The sequence below is a fragment of the Narcine bancroftii genome, chromosome 10 (genome assembly GCF_036971445.1).
Source record: "Narcine bancroftii isolate sNarBan1 chromosome 10, sNarBan1.hap1, whole genome shotgun sequence".
Lineage (NCBI taxonomy): Eukaryota > Metazoa > Chordata > Chondrichthyes > Torpediniformes > Narcinidae > Narcine > Narcine bancroftii.
In genome coordinates, this window is record NC_091478.1 from 94311733 (window position 1) to 94322614 (window position 10882).

The 10882-nt window shown below is 50.8% G+C and overlaps 1 long non-coding RNA gene across 1 annotated transcript; it reads left to right on the top strand.

The window, feature by feature from the left end:
- LOC138744988 (uncharacterized) lies at positions 1-5356 on the top strand. The gene is made up of 4 exons (XR_011345911.1): positions 1-87; positions 593-750; positions 2172-2501; positions 4167-5356. It is a non-coding gene; the product is annotated as an uncharacterized lncRNA (long non-coding RNA).
- The last annotated feature ends 5526 nt before the right edge of the window (positions 5357-10882 follow it).

A 10882-nucleotide genomic window follows, 5' to 3' on the forward strand; every position in this document is an offset into this window, starting at 1 on the left:
GCCATTCAGTCCCTCGGCAGGATGATGGATCCTCACGAGTTGTCTCTGTGTCAGGAGATGCAAGTCCCTGAGAGAGGGAATTTGCCCGTATCCTTTCTTCTAGTGATCCCAGCCACCAATGCGCTGTAACTCCCGCACCCGTAAATCCAGCCCATCAATCCTGCCCCGTTAATATCATCCCCATCAATCTCAGTCCCTTTACTACCGGTCCCGTTAGTCCCGACCCCTTCCCGTTCATCCTGGTCCTGTCAATCCTGGCCCCGTCAAACTGGAGCCCATCAGTCCTGGTCCCATCAATCCTTGCTCCATCAGCCCTGGAACTAATCCTGGTCTCGCCACGTTGACGTTCTTGTTCTTCCTTCCAAATTAATTGGTTCTGAGAATAAGTCGGGAGCCGAGCAATGCTGCAAATTCACTTGCAAACAATAGTGTCCCTTGTTGATTTCATGGAAATTGGACATGTGATTCAACACTTTGCCTAATGAGCCAACCCTCATCCTGCCAGCTCTCTGGAGAGGACTTCTCCAGTTTATCCCTGGCTCTTTCTCTGGAATCTTGCAAATTTTTCTTCACCACATTCAACCTTTTACAGACCAGAGTGGAAATTGCCACTGCCAGTCTTCAGCCAGGACCTTCCAGAATCCAGACAACAAAGTACCTATCCTGTCTGGTCTCCACGCAACTGAAAGGAAGTTTTTGCAGAGGGAAGATTCACAGGGTGTTGGCTGGGATTGAGTGGCTTATTATGAGGTGAGACTGGTCAGGCTGGGCTTGATGTAAGCTCAGGGGGTTACCTGATAAATGTGTGCAACATTATCAGAGAGGGTCGGTCCATAGGAACAGTAGGCCAATCATTGAGTCTGCTCCTCCATTCTATCATGAGCTGATCCATTCTCTCGATCAACCCCACTTCTCTGCCTTCTCCCCATAATTAGATATCTATCAACCTCGGCCTTAACCCAATGACTTGGTTCCATGGCTGCTCATGCCAGCAAATTCCATAAGCTGCTTTCAGGTGGCCAGATTACCCGACTGTAAAACTGCCTATTCTACCCCAATGCGGCTGTTGGGTGGCTATCTGAAAGTGGAGAACCGTCCAGTAGGAACACTTACCTAACTCTCCAGCTCGGAGAATCCCCTGTTGCACCTAAAGCAGCAGTGGGACTATGGGCACAGTCCACAGGAGCTGGCGTTTGCTCAGATGTGGCTCTCCTTCAGCCGGCACATTCAGGTGACAGAAAGGTGCCTTCTCCATGGCCACCTGAACATCCCAGCTGCACTCCCCCAGCCCCGTCTGACAGCGCATTATCAGCGTCCGAGCACCTGACAGCAGCTGTAGGTTCACAACTGTTGTGTGTGGAGGAAACTTGGTCTGTCTGGAATATGTGTATTGCAGATGATCACGTGTTCTCCCTGTCTGAAGCTTATTCAGAAGTAACATCATCTGTCAATCAAAGTTGGACTCCGGTCACCCATTAGTGCACACCTTGCTTTTGGATAATTTAAATCACCTGGGGTCATTATTGGCTAGAAGAACAGATTTATAACACCCATACACATCATGTTCTTTCTCTCAGTTTCATGATCCAAGCCCCAGATATTGCACCACACCAGGTTCTACTGTGGACGTCACCGGAAGTGTTGCAGGTAAGCTGTACACTACACTGAACCTGAGCTGTAGTACTGCGATAGATCAATACTTGCAGAGAGCTACACCCCTGTTAATACAGGGGTGTGTGTAGGAGTCCTCATTGTAGTGTACATACTCAAGTGTGTGAATATGTCAAGTCCAACCTAGGTCTGAGGTGAATGTCTATAATCATTGCTTAAGTGAATTAGTAATCGAGTACCATTTTACATTCTCCCCTGTTGTCTCCTGAGTGTGTTAATTAAAGTTGTGTGTGATTGTTACACATGCGCAGATTCGTCTCTGTGAACCCACCAAACCTGGTACTCTTCCCAACCCAACAACAACTCTCTGACTAAGGAAATTCCTCCACATCTCTGTTTTAAATGAGTGTTCTTCACTCCTGAGATTGTACTCTCTTGTCCTTAATTCCTCTACAATGGGAAACATCCACTCTGTCCAGACATTTCAATATTCAGAATACTTCTATGAGGTTCCCTTGTCATTCTTCTGAACTCCTCATATGCTAATCCTTTCATCCCAGGACTCATTCTTGTGAATCTTCTCCAAACCATCTCCAATGCCAGCACATCCTTCCTTAAATAAGGAACCCGGGGAGGAGTCACGTGATGGAGTAGTGGACGGTCAGGGAGCTCCAGCCCTCTCCGGAAAAGTTTAAAAAAACCACACAAAACACAAAGGCACAAACATAAAAATTAAAACAAAGTGAAAGTAAAGGTGGGAAGAAAATGGCAGCGAAGAAAGAAAAGTCAAATGCAACGGGAAGAAGAGAAGAAGAAAGAACGTCGGAAGAAGGTGAAGGCCTTACCTGTCCGAGGAGGCCCGCCGCGGAGAGAGAAGCCCGCTCCCTAAGGTCAGTTGAAGTCCCGAGCTCGGGACTACAAAAATGGCTCGCGGAGTCCGTAAGGGAGGGGGTGGGGGGGTCCCTGGAAGTGTGACTCTGCACGGTACATGATGCATGATCAAATGCACAAAGACTTGCCGAGACTGAAGGCTTTTATTTACAAGAGATGGACAGTATCCCTGTGTTGGTCGCTCACACTGAACCCAGACTCGAACTGGGGGCAGGCTTGTGGCATGAAACCTTAATGAGGAAGAAAGGGGGAGGAGTCACGAGCCAGCCAGTGAGAGCAGGGTCAACCAGGAAAGGTCGTGACTTTACATATGGCATACAAATATATACAATAGTGGTTTCACCACAGTACAGTCCCTGACAGTGTGACTCTCCGCATGATACAGTCCGTGACAGTGTGACTCTCCCCAGGGTACACTCCTGAGGTGTGACTCTGCCCGGGGTACAGTGCCTGAAGGTGTGACTCTCCCCAGGATACAGGCCCTGAAGGTGCCAGGGTGTCTGGGATCTCCAGGGGGCTGGTAGGGGGCACGTTAAACTCGATCTCTGCTCCTTCTGCTGTTGAACTGAGCAGGTGTGCTTCGTTCTTGCAGCAAACAAGGATCACGAAGATTCCCTGTCTCAGTTCGGATGACTGGGCAGATTTCCAGATGATCATCTGACAATTGTTCGAGCTGGACATACTACATTCCACTCTTCATGGCCCATTGTGTGTTGGGGGCCACTGCTCTATGAGGCTGTGTTCTATCTGGGCACATTCCTACAGCCTCTCCTGCTTTCTCCCACAAGACACTCCTTTCAATCCTGTCTCACCCTGTACTCAAACTGTGCTCCTCACAGTTTTTCACCTGGGTGTGGAGAGCACCTTGAAAAGCTTCTTGCTCTCAGTTGCCACAGGCAAAGATTATTTCAGATTGTTATTGGATTCCTTACAGCCCATCGAGTCTTGACTGCTATCCTACTCCCTCTCTAATTAGCCCACACTTCACCTACCCACTCAGGACAATTCATTGCAACCAATTAACCCTGGGGGATGTTTGCGGGATGTGGGAGGAAACTGGAGCACCCTGGGTAGAATATGCAAACTCCTCACAGGCAGCTTGTAGGTTGGGTTTGAAATTTGACACTGGATCAATGCACAAGAGCAGGGCCTTGGAGTGACAGAGATGGAATACTGTCCAGATTCCTTGGAACGTGGATTACACCCAGGCAGTGAGGTCATCAGACAGTGCAGGCACTCTGGAATGAGGTCACAGGACAATGAACTCTCTTTGGAATGAGGTCAGCACTGAGCCAGATATTGATAGGTGCTGCTCATACACCTTTCAAAGGTTACACCTGTCCCCCCCCCCCCTCATTTCTGGGGCCCCTTCTCTCATTCAGACACCTCCTTCTCCAGACACACATGTTCTTAGCAGATGAAACTGTTCTCACATATCTTCCCCCATACATCAGCCAAGGATTGAGAACTGCTTGCTCTGCCAGAACCTGGTGGGACTTTCTCAGCCTCTGCTCTGTAATTCTGCTAAAAACCTGTGACTGTGTGAGATTGGTTGATTTTAATCTTTGTCAAACTGGATCTTACACTCACCATTCCTGTTCCCACTGCCCCACCCCATTCCTTCCTCTCCCAGCTCAGAGCTTTGTTCATTTTCTCTTCTGCAGATGGAGTTCCAGGGAGAGCAGAATTCTGAATCAGCACTGCCCATTTCTGGTGGAGTTGAGGACATTTCATCTCAGAGGGAAGTGATTGCTTGGAATTCTCTTCCCTAAGTGCAGCACAGGGAGATTTTCAGACCAAGGGAGATCCAGGATTTCAGAGAATATGAAGCTGTGACTGAGATCACAACAACTCTGATGGAATAGAGTTGCTCGAGGGACTGAATGATCTCTTGTTTATGTTCTTTAATTGGCGTATCCCCTCAGTGGGAAACTCCCAAATGGTCACACTTGTCTCCTGCTGACCGGGCAGAAGGTACACAGTCCTGCAAACACCAACCTTCAGATTCAAGTTCTTATCCTGCTGTTATCAGACTCTAACATGGACCTCCCTTCAGCAAAAGATTATGCTCTCCCACACTGCACTCTGTGACTTACTGTAACACCGCATTCTGCACTCTGTGACACACAGAAACCGCACCCTGCCCTCTGGGACTCTCTGAAACACTTGACCCTGCCCTCTGGGACTCTCTGTGACACACAGTGAAACCGCACCCTGCCCTCTGGGACTCTCTGAAACACTTGACCCTGCCCTCTGGGACTCTCTGAAATACTTGACCCTGCCCTCTGGGACTCTCTGAAACACCGCATCCTGCACTCTGGGACACACAGTGACACCCCACCCTGCACTCTTTGATGGACTGTAAAACCATACAATGCACTCAGACTTACAGTAACACTACATCTTGCACTCTGACATATTGTAACACCAAATCCTATATTCTGTCTTACTGTAAAACTGAACCCTGCACTCTGTTTAGCTAAATTCTAACTGTTACACCCTACTTCACACTTTTGTGACTTATTACAACACAACTCCTGGACTTTGACTTACTGTAACACAGCACTCTGCACTCTTTTTCAGACTGTAAAACCATTTGTTGCATTCTTGACTCTGTAAAACCACACCCTGCACTCTAACTCACTAGGTGCTTTCAAACTGCCTTGTAAAATGGGGTTAACTGGGCAATTTGACCAGTTAGCACCCCACTCACAAGGCATCTTGAAAGGTCCAACCTGGTCAGCATCATCCAAAGGCAACTGGGTCCCTGCCCGACCTCAGAGGTAGTCAGGGAACCCAGTTAAGCTGACCCAAGATGCGTTGACCGGTGGCCTGAACAGCAAAATGACCAACCCATGTGCTGGCTTCACATGGAATCCCCGGATGAATTATCTGTGGTGATCGGGGGGAGAGAGGGCTCACTGCCAAGGCTCAGGGTAGAGAAGTTGGGGGGGGGGGTGAGAGTTCGCTACCATGGGGGGAGAGGAGAGGGGTCAGCTGCCGCGGGTTGGGGGGAGACAGGGGAGACTAGTTTATGTGACATATCACTTGCCCCCATCATGGGGGCAGGATTACCCTTAAATCGCTGGGTTGGCGATTTACTCGGGTTTTCCCCCTCAACTTAAAAGGTGCTGGAGGCACCTTTGCCCCATTAATAGCACCTTGGTCCCAGGAGGGCTACCCAGGTGCTGCAGCTTAAAAGCACATACTTTTATAGTGCTTAATAGCACTACATCCTACTATATTCTACAACTCTGTAGCACTGCACTCTGACTCTCTGTAACACCGCACCCTGCCCTCTGGACTCACTAGGCCCCTTAATGCAGTAAAAAAGCCCGACTGTAAATGAGGATATTCTCTGCTCTTGTGTCAGGAGACTTACCTCTATAAATGTGCTGTGGCTGGGTCCAAGGCACTGACTACAAACCCTCTCGGGGAAAGATAATCGGCAGAGCACGGCACTCCGCCGTGACTGGTTAGGAGCGGGCCGATGACATCACAATGATGCCATCAGCCAGTGACCCATCTCCCCCTCTCTCCCATCCACTCACCCCTCTCCCTCCATGACCCCTTCAGGGCAGGGGCAATCAGGGCAGGACAGCTGGTGGGAAGTCAGGGCAGGGTGGCCAGCGGGAACTGTCAGGACAGTCAGGACGGGAGCCGTCAGGACGGGAGCCGTCAGGACGGGAGCCGTCAGGACGGGAGCCGTCAGGACGGGAGCCGTCAGGACGGGAGCCGTCAGGACGGGAGCCGTCAGGACGGGAGCCGTCAGGACGGGAGCCGTCAGGACGGGAGCCGTCAGGACGGGAGCCGTCAGGACGGGAGCCGTCAGGACGGGAGCCGTCAGGACGGGAGCCGTCAGGACAGAGGCGGCTGGCGGGGGCTGTCAAGGGGAGGCTGGTGCGGGCTGTAACAGCCCTGCCGGCCACTCCGGCACCTCACCGGGCTGCTTCAGCCTTTGGGACTGCTCGTCAGCAGCAAAAAACACGGCAGTGCAATGGCTGTCTTCCCTACTCATAATCCCCCATGCAGCTGGAACTGCTCTGGGAAACACAGAGTGGTTCCAGCTGCATGGGGGATTATGGGTAGGGAAGACTGCCATTGCTCTGCCATGTATTTATGATGGGCAGCGCTATGGCACCAGTTGCCCCGCCTCCATCGGCTGCGGAGGGCGCTACGAGGTGTTGGTCAACATGAATGTGACACAGGAGCAGCCTTTTAGGACTGCTTCATGAAAGGTAAGTTAACGTTTTCCTTCTGCGCTTATAGTCGGCCTCTAGGTGGAGGTCTGGCACGAAAGGGCCTACTGTAACACCATTCTCTGCAACTCAGTAGCCCCTTACAAATTGCACCCCCTGTCAAAACTCCAAGGCAATGATTTAAGGGGGATCCTGGCCCACGATGATGCGTCTTGCATTCACCGGAAGTACTGGGGGATGTTCAGATGCTGGCTGCTTGGTGATGCATGCACGCAAGCGCTGATGTCACTGGAATAAGCGGGTTGGCCATTTTCCTTTACAAATCAGCCATGGATGAGACCTGGGTAAGCTTAACTTGACTCCCTGACTACCTCTGAAGTAGGTCACAAGGACCTGGTTGGGTTCCAAAGGGGGTGACCCAGTTGGACCCTTTCAAACTGCGTATAACTGGGGTGCTAATCATGCAAATTGCCCAGTTAACCCCATTTTACATGGCAGTTTGAAAGGGCCTAGTGTAACACCACAGTCTGCACTCTGAGACTCACTGTAACACCACATTCTGCACTCAGTGACTTACTGTAACACCACACTCTGTTTCTTATTGTAACACTAGATCCTGCACTCTGCATGCCATCACAGAAGGAAATGAGACCGCTCACTGACTCATCTCAGTGAGAATTTCTCTTTGGATCCAGGCCCTAAATCCTACCCACACAATTTCAGCTATCTTTACTTTTGACAACCTTCAGTATGCCATCTGAACACGTCAAGGTGTTCTGCTCTGCCACCTGGGAGAGGTTATCTTCCTAATGGAGATTTGTCCACACATTGGGAGACTGGCGTGGTGAGAGCTGGTTTGTGGGCCCCTGTAATGTTAGTGGCCTGGATATGGCACAATATATGTCTTTATTGTCAGATACATAATACAGTGCACAAATGGACTGAAGTTCTTCCTTCCCTGTTCCATGAAGATGGAATGTGTATGTGAGAGCCTAATAACTCTTCAAGGCCCAGCTCCTGAATTTTTTGGGTATGTATTGCTGAGATAGTAAGTCAGACAAGGGAGACTTTCCCCCTGAGACAGGGTGTACACGTCTACGCCTTGTCCTCTTCTGCAATTACATTCATGTCTTGATGTTGTTGCAGAGCGAGCAGGCGGGTTCTCTCTGGATCCCTGGAGGCCTCCAGGACTGCCAGGCAATGCATGGGCAGGAGCTCACCCTAGACACCGAAGATGGGGTTCAACTGTTTTATTTCCCATGTTTTCTTCTTTTCTTTCTTTGGCTTGGCTTCGCGGACGAAGATTTATGGAGGGGGTAAAAAGTCCACGTCAGCTGCAGGCTCGTTTGTGGCTGACAAGTCCGATGCGGGACAGGCAGACACGATTGCAGCGGTTGCAAGGGAAAATTGGTTGGTTGGGGTTGGGTGTTGGGTTTTTCCTCCTTTGCCTTTTGTCAGTGAGGTGGGCTCTGCGGTCTTCTTCAAAGGAGGTTGCTGCCCGCCAAACTGTGAGGCGCCAAGATGCACGGTTTGAGGCGTTATCAGCCCACTGGCGGTGGTCAATGTGGCAGGCACCAAGAGATTTCTTTAGGCAGTCCTTGTACCTTTTCTTTGGTGCACCTCTGTCACGGTGGCCAGTGGAGAGCTCGCCATATAACACGATCTTGGGAAGGCGATGGTCCTCCATTCTGGAGACGTGACCCATCCAGCGCAGCTGGATCTTCAGCAGCGTGGACTCGATGCTGTCGACCTCTGCCATCTCGAGTACTTCGACGTTAGGGGTGTAAGCGCTCCAATGGATGTTGAGGATGGAGCGGAGACAACGCTGGTGGAAACGTTCTAGGAGCCGTAGGTGGTGCCGGTAGAGGACCCATGATTCGGAGCCGAACAGGAGTGTGGGTATGACAACGGCTCTGTATACGCTTATCTTTGTGAGGTTTTTCAGTTGGTTGTTTTTCCAGACTCTTTTGTGTAGTCTTCCAAAGGCGCTATTTGCCTTGGCGAGTCTGTTGTCTATCTCATTGTCGATCCTTGCATCTGATGAAATGGTGCAGCATCAGCCAGCTCCCCACCATGACTACCAGCCCCCCCACATCTCCATCGGGCACACAAAACTCAAAACGGTCAACCAGTTTACCTATCTCGGCTGCACCATTCCCATGTTTTAACAGGAGAGGATATGGGTCACATCTGTCTAGAATTTCAGTGTTTCTCAACCTTTTTTTCCCACTCACATGCCATTTTAAGTATTCCCTATGCCATAGGTGCTCTGTGATCACTTAAGGTGGTATGTGAGAGGAAAGAAAAAGTTTGAAAACCACTGTTTTAATTGTACCTCACTGACTCGTTATGTGTACGGTTTCATATTTCCAAAGGAAATGGGCCAATTACCATTTTTCTGAGCAAAAAATTTCAGTAACAATTGGGTCTAGAGCAATGATTCTCAACCTTCCCTTACTAATCACAGAACGATAGCATAGGTATTACCTAAAGTGGGATGAGTGGAAAGAAAAAGGTTGAAAACCACTGAGATTCAGCAACAGACCTGGAATTACAAGACTCCCAATCTGGACCTATGCAGGCACTGTCGCAGACGTTTCCCCTTAGACAGAGGCTTCAGACAGATGGTGAACGGAGAGGCACTTTTATCTCCTTCAGCGGGAAAGGAATGTTATGTCACAACTGCATCCAGAATAAAAATCTGTTGGGGAAATTCTGTGAAGCATCAGGACTGAGAGTACAGAGGGCAATGAGAGAGAGGGTGAGGCAGGGGTTGGCAGATAAGGTGGGGATAATGGGCAGACAAGGTGGGGATAATGGGCAGACAAGGTGGGGATAATGGGCAGACAAGGGGGGGATAATGGGCAGACAAGGGGGGGATAATGGGCAGACAAGGGGGGGATAATGGGCAGACAAGGGGGGGATAATGGGCAGACAAGGGGGGGATAATGGGCAGACAAGGGGGGGATAATGGGCAGACAAGGGGGGGATAATGGGCAGACAAGGGGGGGATAATGGGCAGACAAGGGGGGGATAATGGGCAGACAAGGGGGGGATAATGGGCAGACAAGGGGGGGATAATGGGCAGACAAGGGGGGGATAATGGGCAGACAAGGGGGGGATAATGGGCAGGCAAGGGGGGGATAATGGGCAGGCAAGGGGGGGATAATGGGCAGGCAAGGGGGGGATAATGGGCAGGCAAGGGGGGGATAATGGGCAGGCAAGGGGGGGATAATGGGCAGACAAGGGGGGGGATAATGGGCAGACAAGGGGGGGATAATGGGCAGACGGGGGGGAGGGAATAATGGGCAGACAAGGGGGGATAATGGGCAGACAAGGGGGGATAATGGGCAGACAAGGGGGGATAATGGGCAGACAAGGGGGGGATAATGGGCAGACAAGGGGGGGATAATGGGCAGACAAGGGGGGGATAATGGGCAGACAAGGGGGGGATAATGGGCAGACAAGGGGGGGATAATGGGCAGACAAGGGGGGGATAATGGGCAGACAAGGGGGGGATAATGGGCAGACAAGGGGGGGATAATGGGCAGACAAGGGGGGGATAATGGGCAGACATGGGGTCCACTGATCTCAAAGAGGGATGGCAATGGAGCAAGCTAGAATCTCTGGCCTCTGTAATGTTAGTGGCCTGGGAGTCCCTCTCTCCCTGATGTTGTCTCTCTGGCTCTCGGACAAGGTTCTGACCCAGAAGGGGGTCAGGCAGATGGCTATCTTCACATTCCCCACCTGAGGCTGACATGTCTTCTTAAATCTCCCCACATTTCCATCATCCCCAACCCTCACCCCATTAATCCACCTTCTCCTCCTCTGCCCCCCCCCCCCCACCCCACCATGTTGGGGATAGAAGAGGAAACAGGGGCACCTGGGAAACACCAGGTCACAAGGAGAAGGTGCAAACTCCACACGGACAGTGCCTGAGATCGGGACTGTACTGACAATAACCACACCAGCAGTGCGAGTATATGACAGCTTTAATAAACTAATACGTCCACTAAGAGGTCTTGTCTCTCTGCAAGAGGAACCTGGAAGGCTAGAACTGCTTGATAGACAAGGTCACCGGGGTGACCCCTGATGACCTAATGGTGTAATTACATATCAGCACAGGGACAACCTGGGACTCTGGACCCTCCCAGCACTGGCCCTTGCTGCTCTCTCTCACT